General features: G+C 43.9%; 1 long non-coding RNA gene across 3 annotated transcripts in view; it reads right to left on the minus strand.

Moving 5' to 3' along the window:
* Window positions 1-16,905, minus strand: part of LOC108311428 — a 51,566-nt gene that overhangs the window by 27,511 nt on the left and 7,150 nt on the right. For all 3 annotated transcript variants that reach the window (XR_001828195.2, XR_001828198.2, XR_005201912.1), the window contains exon 2: window positions 2,989-3,086. This is a non-coding gene — a long non-coding RNA (uncharacterized LOC108311428). The remainder of the gene's footprint in view (window positions 1-2,988; window positions 3,087-16,905) is intronic.

Consider the following 16,905-nt stretch of genomic DNA (forward strand, 5'->3'; position numbering starts at 1 on the left):
TTTTTGGACACAGAGTTTTGCTCCTGTTGCCCAGGCTGGAGTGCAATGGCACAATCTTGGCTCACCGCAACCTCTGCCCCTCAGGTTCGAGCCATTCTTCTGCCTCAGCCTCCCGAGTAGCTGGGATTACAGGCATGTGTTGCCACTCCCGGCTAATTTTGTATCTTTTTCAGTAGAGACAGGGTTTCTTCATTTTGGTCAGGCTGGTCTCGAACAGCCGACCTCAAGTAATCCACCCGCTTCAGCCTCCCAAAGTGCTGGGATTATAGGCATGAGCCACCGCACCCGGCCGATTTCGGCCTATTGCTGGACTTTCTTTCTGTTTCATTGTTCTGTCTGTGTCATCAAGCTCCAGTGCCATACTCTTAATTCCTGAGGTTTTATAATCTATGCTAATATCTGGTAGAGTTTTATCTCTTCATTACTTCCCTTTTTCAGAAATATGCTGTATGTTCTTGGCTTGTTTACTTTTCCACACTCATTTTATTTTTTTGTTGTGACAAAATACACATTGCATAAAATTTACTATTTTAACCATGTTAAATTGTAAAATTCAGTGATACTAACTCCCTTCACAGTGTTGTACTACCATCACCACTATGCATTTCCAGGACATTGAAGTCTGTTTCCAGGCTGGGTGTGGGGGCTCATGCCTGTAATCCCAGCACTTTGGGAGGCAGATGGATCACTTGAGGTCAGGAGTTCGAGACCAGCCTGGCCAACATGGGGAAACCCCATCTCTACTAAAAATACAAAAATTAGCCGAGCATAGTGGTAGGTGCCTGTAACCCCAGCTACTTGGGAGGCTGAGGCAGAAGAATCACTTGAACTTGGGAGGCAGACACTGCGATGAGCAGAGATCGCTCCATTGCACTCCAGCCTGGGTGACAAAGCAAGACTCCATCTCAAAAAAAACTGTGTTCTCAGAACTTTTAAAAAATCATTAGTTCTCAGTCTTTTAGCGAAGATCTAGTGCAAAACTTTTTTTTTAATCATTCGGAACTGAAATCCTATACCCATTAAACACTAACTCCATTGTCCCCTTCCCCAAGTGTCCCTGGCAGACACCATTATGTCTGCAGGAATTTGACGACTCTGGGTAGATCCTGTAAGTGGAATCGTATAATATTTATCTTTTTGTATCTGGCTTATTTCACTTAGCATAATGTCTTCAAGGCTCATCCACATCATGGCATGCATATATCACTTGTTTATTCCCTTTTATGGCTGAATAATATGACACTGTATGTATGCACCACCTATATATATTTATCAGTTCCTCTGTTGATGGACACTTGAGTCTTGTGTTGTTTCCACTGTTTGGCTGTTATGAGCAATGCTGCTATGAACACTGGTGTACTCCAGATTAATTTCAGAATCAGTTTGTCCAGGACCAAACTAAACATTCTTCTATTGCTTTTATAATTACCCCGTCTTCCCCAGTCTCCCCGCATGCCTCCCTATGGTCATTCATTATCTCGATGAATCCCGACATGCCCCAGATACCTTTCTGGACATATCGTCCATCACTGCGGCGCCGCCTGTGGTTCTGCCTGCCTTCCCCTTCCTGGCAAAGCTGTGCAGCCGCTCTCCAGGCATTTACTTGGAAAACCACTTTCCTTTGCTCACAGGCTTCAGGGATTGGCCCTGAGGGACTTTACTGGAACTTTTGGTAAGAAATTGCTCTCCTTGCACCTACCTGCAGACCCTTCCTGCCTCCTGCCCAATAGGTCTCTCCAGGCTCCCCAGCTCTGCAGCTGGAGGTAATCTTGATTTAACAAGATGCCCTAGCTCGCCTGCCCCTGGAAGGCCCTCTTTGCCAGCCCCCTCTAGCACTGGTCCCTCTAGGAAGTCTTTCTGCCTCTCTTGTCATCACTCTAGGCTGCTGGTACCCTTTCCCCTGCCACTTCACCCCTCATCCTGTTTGAGAGACACCTTTGCTTTGGCCTGATCTGTCTGTGGCTGTCCTCAGCTTGGGCACAGGTGACAAACCTCTTCCTTCACCCCCATTGCACCTAGCGCACTGTTTTCCATATAACAGGTGCTGGTTTGAATTGGGTTAAATCAAGATTACCTCCAGCTGCAGACTCAGGAGCAGGTAAAGCAACCAAAGCCCTCCCAGGCACAGGACAGTCTTGCTGCTGCTCCCACCCTTCTGGCAGCTCATGGTAGACCTCAGGGAATTGTAACTAACATCATCCTGTTGGTGACCTGAGACATCCAGGCACAGCCTGCTTCCCTGAAGGTCCAGCTTTGTCTTCTGATCCTGGCCACCTGCAAGGGCCCCTACGTGTCCCGGGTCCCAGTGTCTGAGCCACCACTTCCCAGTCCAACCCTGTGATGAGTTCTGACAGCAGTTGGGGAGCGGGTCACAAATGGGAACTAATTCATACCTTACTCACTGTGTGGTCAGCTCTTTACCCTCCGGTTGCAGCTCTCTTGCTAAAAAGGTCTCTGCGGCCTGATTTTTTGTGAACACGTGGATATTTGTGTGTTTCGTTGCATTTCATATAATTGCTTCTTTCTCTTTATTTCTAAGCATTTAAAATTCACTTATTCAACAAATGTCTTCTGGGCACTTACTCTGTGCCAGGCTTGTGCTGCAAATAAGACAGGCAAGGTCTCCCTTCGTGGATAGGGGGTGAGAAGCAGGCAGTTAGCAAGGAAACAGAAATTAGCAGAATAATTTCAGAGTGAGAAACACTAGAAAGAAGAAACATAGAATAACATGACGGAAGATGATTTGGGAACAGGCAGAAAATATTTTCGATTTTGGTGTTGAAGCTTCTCTTCTCCCCGGACTTCATGGACAGTTGTTAAAGGCGGAGGGAAACTTCTACATCAAGGAGTCCACCTTGTCATTTAAACAATCACCTCTTCAATAGGTCTCTTTACGTAGTTGACATTTGGATGTTGAGCTTTCTAAAAATAGAGCTGAATTTTGGAAGAGAATTATAGAAATTTAAAGTTTATTCATTCAACGAATACCTGGTGATCTCCTACCATGGGTTGGCATCGTTCTAGGTGCTGGAGGTACAACAGAGGGTGAAACAGGTCTTGTTCCAGTGGAGTTTCCAGACAATTCTCTAGAAAGAAAGAAACAGGATAACTTCACATGGTGTTGGGTGATATGCAGGAAATAAATAAAGCAATGGGTGGGGAGGCAGCTTTAGAGAGATTGATCAGAAAAGACTTTTGTGACAGGGTGGCATTTGAACTAAGAGTTGAAGAAGCATAAAGATACGGAGAAAAGGGAACACATACATTATTGGTGGGAATGTAAATTAGTACAGCCTTTATAGAAAACAGTATGGAGATTTCTCAAAGAACTAAAACTAGAACTACCATTTGGTCCAGCAAACACACTACTGGTAACTGTTAACAGTGTACACCCAAAGGAAAAGAAATTGGTATATCAAAAAGATACCCACATTCATATGTTTATTGTAGCACTATTCACAATAGCAAAGATATGGAATCAACCTAAGTGTCCATCAACAGAGGACTGGATAAAGAAAATGTGCTATGTATACACAATAAAGCACTAGTCAGTTAAAAAAAACCAAATGTCCTCTAAGACATTACCCTAGGTGAAACTAGCCAGAGACAGAAAGACAAACACTGCATGTTTTCACTTATATGTGGGAGGGAGCTCAATTATGTGTACACATGGATGTAGGGTGTGGAGTAACAGACAATGGAGGCTTGAAAGGGTGAGGGGGCTGGGCACGGTGGCTCACGCCTGTAATCACAGCACTTTGGGAGGCTGAGGTGGGTGGATCACCTGAGGTCAGGAGATCGAGACCAGCCTGGCCAATATGATGAAACCCCATCTCTACTAAAAATACAAAAATTAGCCGAGTGTGGTGGTGCACACCAGTAATCCCAGCTACTCAGGAGGCTGAAGCAGGAGAATTGCTTGAACCTGGGAGGCGGAGGATGCAGTGAGCCAAGACAGCACCACTGCACTCCAGCCTGGGCAACAAGAGCTAAACTCGGTCTCAAAAAAAAGAGAGAGAAAAAAAATAAAGAAAGGGTGAGGGGATGGGGGAAGTGAATGATGAGAAATTACTTAATGGGTACAATGTATTGGAGTGATAAATACCCTCAAAACTCTGACTTTACCACTATGAGATCTATGCATGTAACAAAATTACACATGTAACTCATAAATTTACATACATAAATTAAATTTTTTTTTTAAGTTAGCAAACACTGGGCATGGTGGCTCACACCTCTAATCCCAGCACTTTGGGAGGCTGAGGCTGGTGGATCACGAGGTCAGGAGTTTGAGACCAGCCTGGCCAAGATGGTGAAACCCTGTCTCTACTAAAAATACAAAAATTAGCTGGGTGCGGTGGCGGGTCCCTGTAATCCCAGCTACCTGGGAGGCTGAGACAAGAGAATCACTTGAACCAGGGAGGTGGAGGTTGCAGTGAGCCAACATCATGCCACTGTACCCCAGCTTGGGTGACAGATCAGGACTCCGTCTCAAAAATAAAAATAAAAATAAAAAAAGGCTAGCAAACAACTTTTTTAAAAGAAGGATAAGCAGATATCTACATAGTGTGTGGAGAAAGAACAACCCAGGCAAAAGGAACAAACAGCATACGCAAAGGGCTTGAAGAAGGAAATAGCTTGTTTGGTTTAAGAAATGATAGAGGCTGGGCGTGGTGGCTCACGCCTGTAATTCTAGCACTTTGGGAGGTTGAGCCAGGAAGATTTCTTGAGCCGAAGAGTTTGAGACCAGCCTGCCAACATTAGCTGGGCTTGGTGGCATACACTTATAGTCCCAGCTACTCAGGAGGCTGAGGTGAGAGGATTACCTGAGCCTAGGAGGTCAAGGCTGTGGTGAGCCGTGATCATGCTACTGTACTCCAGCCTGGATGACAGAGTGAGAACTTGTCTCTAAATAAATAAATAAATAAATATAAATAAATGAGGCAGGGCACTGTGGCTCACGCCTGTAATCCTAACACTTTGGGAGACTGAGGTTGGGTGGATTGCCTGAGCTCAGGAGTTCAAGACCAGCCTGGTCAACCTGGTGAAACCCGTCTCTCCTAAAATACAAAAAATGAACTGGATGTGGCAACGTGCGCCTGTAATCCCAACTAGTCGGGATGCTGAGACGGGAGAATTGCTACAGTCCGGGAGGCGGGGGTTGCAGTGAGCCAAGATCGTGCCACTGCACTCCAGCTTGGGCAACAGAGCGAGACTCTGTCTCAAAAAAAAAAAAAAAAAATGAAAGAAATGATAGAGGATGATGATATAATATGAGGTTGGAAAAGCAGGCCTAGAACACAACATTGAGTCTTTCAGGTGACAGCAAGGGGCTTCGATGCAGTGGGAAGCCGTTGGAGGGATCTGACTTGCATCCCATAAAGACCTCTTTGGCTACTGTGAGGGAAACAGACATTTTGGGGGAGGTTCTGGAAGTCAAGGTAGAGGAAGAGCTAGTCTATAAGGTGAGGAAGAGCTAGTCTATAAGGTGGATCCCCTTTGTGAAAATTCAACCTATGAAAGAAGCCAACGTACAGAAAAGATACATTGGAAGCGAACCAGACTTCCTGGAGCAGCGGGGAGGTGGGATCTCAAGTCCAGATGTTGAATGAGTTGGGTGATTGCATGGGACAGGGCCAGAAGCTGATGAGGGGCACAGGGTGCAGGTCGAGGAGACGAGATGAGCAGGCACATGCCATTCATTTTTATTCCCCCTATTTTGCTTGAGTCACCAGCTTGGTAAGGGGAGAGGTTCAACCATCTGCAGGTAATCCACATGCTTCTCCTAACCTGCCTACCCATCCACACTCCCACCAAAAAATAAAATTAAAAAAAAAAGAAAAATAAGAAGCCAACCCCAGAGCTTGCACGTCTGCATTCTCCACAATCACTTCTCTGTATTACAGCTCTTGTCGTCTTACATTACACGTGAATAACTAATCAACCAAACACAAACCCCCTGATGGAAAAAAATGCATGTTGGATCTAGAATGTGAGCAGGGTAAAGAGTAATATTAATTTCACTGGTAAATAACAAAATGGGAGCAAACGTGGGATGTTAAGACAAGACTTGTGTTTCTGAATGCTTCTGGGAATCAAAACTCTCCAAGAATCAAGGGAAAGGGGATGAAGGTAGGTCATATCTGGAGTGCACTACCACCAATTCTTTTTTCTTCTGGTATGCATGTGACTATATGGAACGCCATCCTGGGTCAGGCCAACCGGTCATGTAAACCACTATGCTGTCTGCCTCACCCGGTTGAACAGTTCATATAATGATCTTCCACTAGTCCTTAACGGACATACAGGTGTTAGTCTTAACGCACCAACCAATAGTGTGGCAGGCTGGCACTAAACCTTTTGCTCTTTGAATGTCCACAGTGAGTAGCACCATGCTAGGTATGCAGTAGGTGCTCAATAAATGTATCATTCACACACTTCCTAAGTGAAGTCTATCTCTTCCTTCATCATTTTTCCTGAAAGATCTCTCTTGACCACGAAGAATGAACTCCTCATCTCCATATCCAGTGAGTGGTTTAGAAATGTTTTAGCCTTCCTCCTCCTTGACGTCATAATGGCACCCGACATCGTTGAGACACTTCAGTTGTCTTCTATGACTCTGAACTTTTCTGATTCTAATCTTCTCTTCCTGATGGCCTCTCTCCCCTACCTCCAATGACTTATTTTCCTGTTTCTGCACTTGAAAGTCCATATTCCACAGGGACTCTGCTTTGCTGTCTTGTCACTTTTTCTTTATGAGAAATTAATTGTATCTCATTTCAAATCAATGCATGTATTTTTGTCATCCTCTGTCACATTATATGCAAATGTATACCTGCTTATGGACCCATCTGTCCAGCTAGACTTCAAGCTCCTCAAAAACAGATCCCTGGGTTTCTCTTTGTGCCTCCAGCACCTGGCACAGAGCTGGGCACTCAGTGAATGCACCGTACACACCAGCCCAACTGACCCATCCTCAAATTATGCTTGGAAGTGGTAGATTGGGCAGAAATTACTGCCCCCATTATATAGAGAGGGGACCCCCAACACTCAGGGAGGTTAAGTAAACATTAGGAACATGATTCCTGCAACTGGCTACGGAGACTCTGTGTAATAATCATTCTGGTATTGCCAATTGCAAAAGGACTGTAAAGCTAATAGAGATGCTGTCTAAATACCAACGTCCAATCCTTTCATGCTCTTCTGAGCAGACTTGAATTTTCCAGTGCCTCTCTTAAAATACAGCCCGCAGGACTGAGCATAAAACTGCATGTGGCCTGACCTGCCAGCACGTGCTGGGAGTATTGCTTCCCTCCTTCCACACTCTGTGCTATTAATAGAGCCTCAGATTGCATTAGGGTTCTCAACAGCCTCCTCGCGCCGTGGGTTCACATCAAGCTGGTGATCAGCTAACCCCCCGGGTCTTTCTCATGAATGCCTTCTGTCAGGCCAGGCCTCTCCAGCAGCCACTTGGGCAATGAATGTTTTTGAATGCTTGTGATTATTTGTGACTTAGACTAGAAGGTACAACACCAGATCATGCCCTCCTTTCTCATGTGGCATTTTACTGAGTGGGTAATGGGGTCTTGGGGGTCCTTTTCAGAACCCAGAGGTGTGGCCAGCCACTGGGGGCCACCAGCATCATTGGACCCACAAAAGTAAGAGGATGATGGTGAAATTAATTTTCTGGTTCACTTCAAATTATTCTTATGTTCATCCCAACTCCTCTGGGATTAGGGTCTTTTCTCGGTCTTGTTCTAATGCTGGGGGTTTGTATGCACAGTCGCTTCTTCCTCCCACCCATGGACACAGGCACAATTTGATTTCTCATGCCCTTTACAAATAGTAGTAGTATTTTTAGCATGAATATCTTGCTCAGAAATTGGCTGTACAGTCTATATCCCCTATTGTCTTCACATCTAATACTTTGCTTTTTTCCCTCTGTCTCTCTATGCGTCAATATCACGTTTGGCTAAATAGATTTGATTTTGACCTATCTGAATTCTCCCTTCACAGATGACAGTCCGTTCTCTCTCTCTTTCCTTCCCTTCAATTAATTTTTTTCAGCCACTTGGAATTAGCTGATGGGTAATTGTAGAAATTGCAGCGTGGGCTACTGTGGTGGGTCTCAGTGTCAACTCCAGAAAACCTCTGAATCTGGAGGGCTCTGGTTTCAGAATCTGAGAGCCCGCCCCTGAACTCTGGAATCGGGGGCTGTAACATGAGCCAAGGCTTCTCTTTGCTCGGCCAGTAGAGGGAACTGAAACGTGGGGCACAAGAAGGCGTTTCCTCTGTTCGCCAGACGAGGGCGCTCATACCCACGGTCCTCCAAAATTGGGATTTCTCACCCAAGAGCAGATCTTGCCGGGTTGGGCTCCTTGTAGCCCAAACCTAGGATGGGATGGCAGTCCAGCCGTGCTGCCGATTGCTGCTCTGACCGCCTCCTAGGCTGTGTCAATGGCCCAAAGCAAAGAATTATTAAAAAGCAGACCCCACGGTGCCCAAGCTCATGTGTGGCCTGCGGGTCTTCGTGTTTGCTGCTGGCAAATTTCCGAGCAGATGGGACGCCGAGGCAAGGCGTGGAAGTGACGATGGGAACAGACATAACCTGTAGAGTGCGTGGGGCCGGGTGCACGGAGCCTGCGTATCTGCAGCTATGATACTTAGATTTCGGTCTGGCAAGGCAGGTCACAGTGGAGACGGGGCAAGTCGTAAGGGTGGTGGAGAGGCGGAAGGGAAGGTGACGGTGGCTCTGTGTCAACTGCTTCCAGGTGGAGTCGCAAGGCGTAACCATTTTCTTCTGGGGGCCGCGGCACCTTTCATCAAGACGAAGTTGGTGACTGCTTTAAAAAGAAGATTGAAAAAATTAAGCTCGAGAGGCCAAAGGAGAAAATGGTTTCCAGGTGGAAATGGCTTGACAGAATCGCGCTCTTGTGCTGCGCCTGCAAACCCCGCGGAGCGTTCCAGGGGCCACTGTACTCCCACCCTTCCAGGCAGCACTGGGCGACAGCCAAGTCTAGGAGGCGAAGGGCTCCCTAACTGCCAAGCAGTGAAGATGTTTAATAAAATATTTATCTACACGTTTAAGAATAATGATGACAGCATGACAAACTGGTGAAACAGCTTTAGGGTAGACGGGAGAGCAGCCCTGGGATATTTTTAATGAGAATGGACGCTTCCTGTTTAATACCGGAGACTTGTCTCTTGTGCCTACCATACCCACACTGATATCACAACATATCTCCCATGGTTGGGGAGGGGGCTCACCAGATTGGTCTACAGTGTCCCCTGCAGGAAGCTGCCACATGGAGAGATTACAGCCAGCCTCACTCCCAACCCCAAGCTACTGCCCACCGTTTGCAACTCCTGAAGATTATAGCTTTCTGATCCCTGTCCCCACCACACTAGAAGGGTCCTCTGTTGTGGTCACTCAACCCAGGTTGGAGTGTAATGGCGTAGTCTCAGCTCACTGCAACCTCTGCCTCCCAGGTTCAAGCGATTCTCCTGCCTCAGCCTCCCAAGTAGCTGGAACTACAGGCGTGTGCCACCTCACTCGGCTAATTTTTATATTTTTAGTAGACACAGGGTTTTGCTATGTTAGCCAGGCTGGTCTTGAACTCCAGACCTCATGATCCGCCTGCCTCGCCCTCCCAAAGTGCTGGGATTACAGGAGTGAGCCATGGCACCCGGCCGGAATCTAGCTCTTTCTTATTCATCTAGACTAATAGGTACCCTATGCCTTGCTGGGGTGTGATAATTTTGAGCTGGAAACAAGGAGGGAGGAGGGGATGAAAGGGAGTAAAACTTATCAACCACAACACTAGATTTCAGCTATGCCCAACATGAAAATGGAAAGAGAAAATGGAAAAAAAAATTGCTTAAACACACTTAGGTTTGTTTTTCCCTCCATTTGGGAGCTTTTTGCATTTTCCTCCCCAATGTGGAAAGAGAAAAATGAAAGAAAACAAATTTCTCTATCATTTGAATAAAATAGACCTTTATGTCTCTAAATATAAGACATCAAACAATGTTAGGAGTAAATAAATTATACATAAAGATACTTGTTTGTTAGATCAGTAAAGGCTGTTTGAAAAATATAATTTCTGGGTGAGGTGCCTCATGCCTATAATCCCAGCACTCTGGGAGGCTGAGGCGGGTGGATCACCTGAGATCAGGAGTTTGAGACCAGCCTGACCAATATGGTGAAACCCCGTTTCTACTAAAAATACAAAAATTAGCATATGCCTGTAATCCCAGCTACTCAGGAGGCTGTGGCAGGAAAATTGTTTGAACCCAGGAGGTAGAGGTTGCAGTGAGCTGAGATTGTGCCACTGCACTCCAGCCTGGGCGACAGAGGGAAACCCTGTCTCAAAAACAACAACAAAAAAGAAAAATATAATTTCACTTTCTGTCGGCCTCACATCCTCCATATTTTTGTGTGTTTCACTTTTCCAGATATTTTATACCTCCAGTTATGACTCTGTTAGAAAGATACCATCCTGGGGCCGGGCATAATGGCTCATCCCTGTTTTCCCAGCACTTTAGGAGGCTGAGGCAAGTGGATCGCCTGAGGTCAGGAGTTCGAAACCAGCCTAGCCAACATAGAGAAACCCCGTCTCTACTAAAAATACAAAAATTAGCCAGGCATGGTGAGAGGTGCCTGTCAGCTACTCGGGAGGCTGAAGCAGGAAAATCACTTGAACCCAGGAGGCGGAGGTTGCAGTGAGCCAAGATAGTGCCATTGCACTCTAGCTGGGTGACAGAGCCAGACTGTGTCTCAAAAACAAACAAACAAACAAATAAATAAAGATACCATCTTGGCTTTCCCACATTATACAGATCCAGAAGAAAGACCAACTTGGGATCTCTATGCACATGATTATTTCATATTTTTTTGGAAAAAAATAACTAGTGTTGAATTTAAGAAAGTGCTCAGAAGTCATGATTTTTGAGAAAGGAGGCTATTTATTTAAATCAATATAAAGGGCCCATTAGTTTGAGACATGTTAATTTATACTTGGTGAAATTTTCATGAAGAAAAAAACTCCTCGTTTCCCTGAATGTTTCCTAGTAGAAACATGGCTTGCTTTTTTGGTGCAAAGTCTGCCACGGCTGTTTTTAAAAGTAAGGCTTATGAGACCGTGGGAGAGAGATAAGTGAACAGTCTCTTTAATAAGAGAGGCGTCCGGCATGGCAGTGAAATGCAATACCAAAAAGTAAACAAAGAGCATCGTGTGAAAAAGAGCAAGTTGAAATGAATCTTGCTTTTCCTATTTGAAAAGCATGCTCATGGTTGTTAGTAACTGAGTCAAGACATTTAAATCATATATATACTTTTATATCTTGACAGTGACCTTTTATAAATGTGCAGTGGGGATAAGAAGATGAACAAAGTCTTGCTGCAGAAAAAGCATTTCGGTTAATTGAACATGAAATGTGTTGCAATCTGATAATAATATGTGATCGCTTCTTTATATCTAATATGCAATTCATTTGGTTGGAGTCTGAAGCATTCTATAAATGTTAGCATATGAAGCCTGTTGCAAACCTATAAACTAAGCAGCTCTATTCTGGTGCATATTAAAGTATCTCTGTATTAGTTATCTATGCTGTGTAACAAATTATCCCAAAACTTAGCAGCTTCAAACAACAAATATTATCTCAACATCAATCAGAAATGGCTTAGCTGGGAGGTTCTAATTCAAAGGTTCTCATGAGGCACTGGCCAGATTAACAATCATTTGAAGACTTGATGAGGGCTGGCGGATCCACTTGTAAGGTGTCTAACTCACAATCCCAGCAAGTTGGTTTGAGATGTTGACAGTAAACCTCAATTCTTTTCTACACTGGCCTCTCCAGAGGGCCGCCTGAGCATCCTTACGACGTGGCAGCTGGCTTCCCCCAGAGCAAACGATCCATGAGACAAAGCAAGACGGAAACTTCAATATCTTTTTATGAGCTTGTCTTAGAATTCACCCACCATCACTTCCTTCACATTCTGTTCCTTAGAAGCCAGTTACTAAGTACAGCCCATAGTCCAGGGGAGGGCAGTTTGACGCCATCTCTTGGAGGAGTCTAAAGAATTTGTGAACATATTTTGAAGCCACCACAATCCCCTATTTACATAAGGGCAGTTGAAAATGATGGTGGCTTACCTCCTTAAGGTCAATGAACTACTGGTAAGACCCCACATGGCGGGAAGCAGGCTTTCTTTATTGTAAAGCAAAACAGAAAATCCACGTTCCTGAAATAACTACACCCAAATCCCAAATCTGCCTCTTTAAAATGTCCAAGATCTTCTAAAAGTGGTAGGATGCTTTCTGTTTGGAAATGGATGAGATGAACACAAGACTGGAAGGGTCAGCCTTTGATTTAAGAGTCAGGTTTCCTCTTAATCAGCTCTGGGACCCTGAGAACAAAAACGCTTTTCTGAGGGATGGTTTCCTCCTTTGTAAAAAGACGGGCTAGCCGAATAGTTTCCAAAGTTGGTGGCCTTTAAGATCCTTTGGGGAATTAAAGACTCACTGATCCGGTGCTAAATCCACAATGTCCAGGAATCTGTACCACTGAAAAAGCTCCTCAGGACTCTGGTGGGCTGTTTTGCAGATAGTAGGAACTACCGGGCTAGATGATTTCTCATGCTTGCACTTTTAACATTATTTTATTTATTTATTTTTGAGACAAGAGTCTCTCTCCGTCATCCAGGCTGGAGTGCAGTGGCACGATTTTGGCAACCCACTCCTCCCGAGTTCCGACAATTCTCCTGCCTCAGCCTCCTAAGTAGCTGGGATTACAGGCACCTGCCACCATGGCTAGTTAATTTTTTTTTTTTTTTGTATTGTAGTAGAGACGGGGTTTCACCATGTTGGCCATGTTGGTCTCGAACTCCTGATCTCAAGTGATCTGCCCATCTCAGCCTCCCAAAGTGCTGGGATTACAGGCATGAGCTATCATGCCCGGCCAACATTATTTTAACCTTTCCCATCAGACTGGGTAGGCCTGTGTCTAAATTGTTGGTTCTCCATCTTCACAACAATCATGAGCAGAATTAAAAAAAAAAATGATACCTAGAGCCCTCCCTAGACAAAATAAATCATTCTGGGGTGCCGCTCAGGCACCATCACGAGTTGTTTGCTTGTTTCCATCAGTACATTGAAAACTAACCATGTTCAACCTTGGCAGCACATTAGAATCACCTGGAGAGCTTAAAAAAAAAGACCACTGCCCAGCCTGTCCCTCAGGTGAATTCAGTCACAATCTCATAGGTGAAACCAAGCATCAGCAATTTTTTTTTGTTTTTTTTGAGATAAGAGTTTCCCTCTTGTTGCCTAGCCTGGAGTGCAATGGCGCGGTCTCGGCTCACCGCAACCTCCCCCTCCCAGGCTCAAGTGATTCTCCTGCCTCAGCCACCATGCCCAGCTAATTTTGAATTTTTAGTAGAGATGGGTTTTCTCCATGTTGGTCAGGCTGATCTCAAACTCCAGACCTCAGGTGATCTGCCTGCCTTGGCCTCCCAAACTGCTGGGATTACAGGTGTGAACCACCGTGCCTGGTGTATCAGTATTTTTTAAAGTTCCCCAGGTGATTACAACATACAGCCACGCTGACCTGTATGTCACATTTGAGATAATTCTAATTCACCTATAAGGGATTATTCAGAAAAAAATCCCAAGATTTAGATGCCACAGTACTCTAAGAAAAAAATGCATTTAAAGTGGAAAATATTATAATTTTAAAATAAAAGATTTAAAAATTAAATGGAAGGAAGTTCCATTTCTGGCAATATGGCAGACTAAGTAAACTGAAAACCCTCCTACGATAAACCACATATAAATAGTGGTCAGAATGTAATAAACACCCATTTAAATGAGCTCTTGGGACAGTAAGCAAAGGTTCTCAGAGTCAGAAAGAAGAGAAAGACGATATAATGGTATGAAGGTGAGCTGGGGTTGAGCCAGTCTTGGGCAGGTTTGCTGGTGTTGGGAACCTGAGGTTTGAGCATCAAAATAGGAAGGAGACTGCTTCAGGTGCATTAAAAGTGGGGAAATGGAACTGAGAATCCCCATAATGCTGGAACCCCATAAAGTTAGACCCTCCTGTGTCACTAGAGAAATAATCACAGGAAAAAATAATCTCCCCAATGTCACAAGAAAATGTGCCTGTCTTGGCATGGGTTGAGGGTGGGGAAAAAAGGGCTTTACTGAGAATTTGGGATTACAATATGGTATGGTCCAGGAACCCTAAAGCTTTGAATGAATACAGAAATGCAGACCCAATGTCAAACTATACAATGCACGTGGCTATAATCCTCCACAAGCAAGATGTAGCCAACACAAAGATCCCAAAAACCTCAGGTAACAGAACTATCAGACAGACTGTAAAATAAGTAAGCTTCAAATTATTAAAAACACAAAGGAACCTTTGAAACCAGGAGAAAATAACATAACACTCTAAAAAGGGTAAATTTTAAATGGAACTAAATAGAATTTCTAGAAATGACAAATATAGCCACCAAAATGAAAAGCTCAGTGATGAGTTAAACAGCAGATTAGACAGGCTTGAAGAAAGAACTACAGATGGATCTGAGAAAATTGCCCAGGAAGCAGCAAAGACAAAGTGAAGGAAAGTCTGACAGATTCAGAGTATGCTGGATAGAAGGACAAGATGTGTCACACATTTCACAGAAGTGCCAGAAGACAATGACAGGGAGACTTTATTTAGAATCCCAAGATTGTGCATATACAATGAGTACTGAACCAGATAACGAGAAATTCATACTTGAACATAACAGAGTAAAAATGCAGGAAGCCAATGACAAGGAAAAAACCTTAAAACCAGAGAGAAAAGACAGATTACCTATCAAGGAATGACAATTAGACTCACAGCAAATGTTTCAGAAATAAAGAATAGGAAGACATGCTATATTAAAAAAAGTGCTGGGGTAAAATAACTGCCAATCTGGAGTATTACACCTAGAGAAATCATCATTCAGGAGTGAGAGTGAAATATGACATGTTTGTATTAGTGGAGAGAGCATATCACTCACACGATCTCACTGAAAAAAACCTATTAAAGGTTATGTTTCAGGCCGGGTGCGGTGGCTCATGCCTGTAATCCCAGCACTTTGGGAGGCCGAGGCGGGTGGATCATGAGGTCAAGAGATCGAGACCATCCTGGTCAACATGGTGAAACTCCGTCTCTACTAAAACTACAAAAAATTAGCTGGGCATGGTGGTGCATGCCTGTAGTCCCAGCTACTCAGGAGGCTGAGGAAGGAGAATTGCCTGAACCCAGGAGGTGGAGGTTGCAGTGAGCTGAGATCGCTCCATTGCACTCTAGCCTGGGTAACAAGAGCGAAACTTTGCCTCCAAAAGAAAAAAAAAAAAAACAAAAAGGTTATGTTTCAGGGGAAAGGGTCTATATCTAGAAGGAAATTGGTAATATTGGCAAATCTAAATGAATTGGCTCCATATAAAATTACAATAGAGATTAAAATTAGGGGTATAAAAACTAGGTGGATCTAAAATAACAAGCAACAATAAAGCATAAGAGGAGAGAATGTAACTGAAGTTGAGTCATTCTTAGCTTACTGGATAGTTCTAGGGCATCTGATTTATTTTAGATCACATGTACAGATTAAAATTTTAATAACTGAAAGAGTAGAAATAGAATTTACAACTTCTGGCCAGGCGCAGTGGCTCACGCCTGTAATACTAACACTTTGGGAGGCCGAGGCAGGTGAATCAATTGAGGTCAGGAGTTCAAGGCCAGCCTAGCCAACATGGTGAAACCCCATCTCTACTAAAAATACAAAAATTATCGGGGCATGGTGGTGAGTGCCTGTAATTCCAGCTACTCAGAGGGTAAAGCAGGAGAATCGATTGAACCACAGGTGGAGGTTGCAGTGAGCTGACTGCACCATTGCACTCCAGCATGGCTGACAGAGCAAGACTCCATCTCAAAAAAAAAAAAAAGAATTTACAACTTCCAAATTAGTAAATAAATTAGTAAATGAGGAAAGGAGGGCAAAGAATTCTTGATCAATGCAATAGAAAAAAAAAAAAAAAAAAGGAAAAGAACAAAAAGCTTACAGAAAGCAAAGTAAGTAAAAGATGTAAAAGGAGACTTAAGTCCAGAACGTCAGAAATCAATAAGTTAATAGGATCTTTTATTTATTTTTTTTTTTGAGACAGTGTCTCACTCATCATCACACAGGCTAGAGTGCAGTGGCACAATCTCAACTCACTGCAACTTCCACCTCTTGGGCTCAAGTGATTCTCCAGCATCAACCTCCTGTGTAGCTGGCACTACAGGTGTGTGCCACCACACCCAGCGGATTTTGTAGTTTTAGTAGAGACGGGTTTCACCATATTGACCAGATTGGTCTTGAACTCCTGACTTCTGGTGATCTGCCCACCTCGGCCTTCCAAAGTCTGGAATTACAGGTGTGAGCCATCATGTCCTGTCAATAGAATCTTTTATACACTGCTAGTAAGAGTACAAATTGGAATACCACTTTGGAAAACAGCTTAGTATTATCTTGTAAGGTTTTACATTCACATATGTTGTGACCCAGCAATTACTCCAAAAGAAATTCTGAGCTATGTACATCAGAAGGTAAGACTGTTCATAATACTGCTTATAATAGTAGAAAAAAAAAAGTCCCAAAACAATCCAAAGTCTAGTTTGGGATAGAGTGGAGAAACTAAACTGTGGCATGGTCATGTAATAGAATATTATACAACTGGGAAAAAGAATGAACTACAACCAGGTACAAAAATCTAACTGAGTTCCCCCCCCTCTAACCCCCAGGGCCCTTGCTAGAGGATCTAATTGATTCTTAATAATGTCATATCAAGTAAATTATCAAGCCTCAGAAATTTTTCATAAAATTTCAAAACAAAA

This window comes from Cebus imitator, unplaced genomic scaffold (assembly GCF_001604975.1).
Source record: "Cebus imitator isolate Cc_AM_T3 unplaced genomic scaffold, Cebus_imitator-1.0 Scaffold115, whole genome shotgun sequence".
In the NCBI taxonomy this organism is placed as follows: Eukaryota; Metazoa; Chordata; class Mammalia; order Primates; family Cebidae; genus Cebus; species Cebus imitator.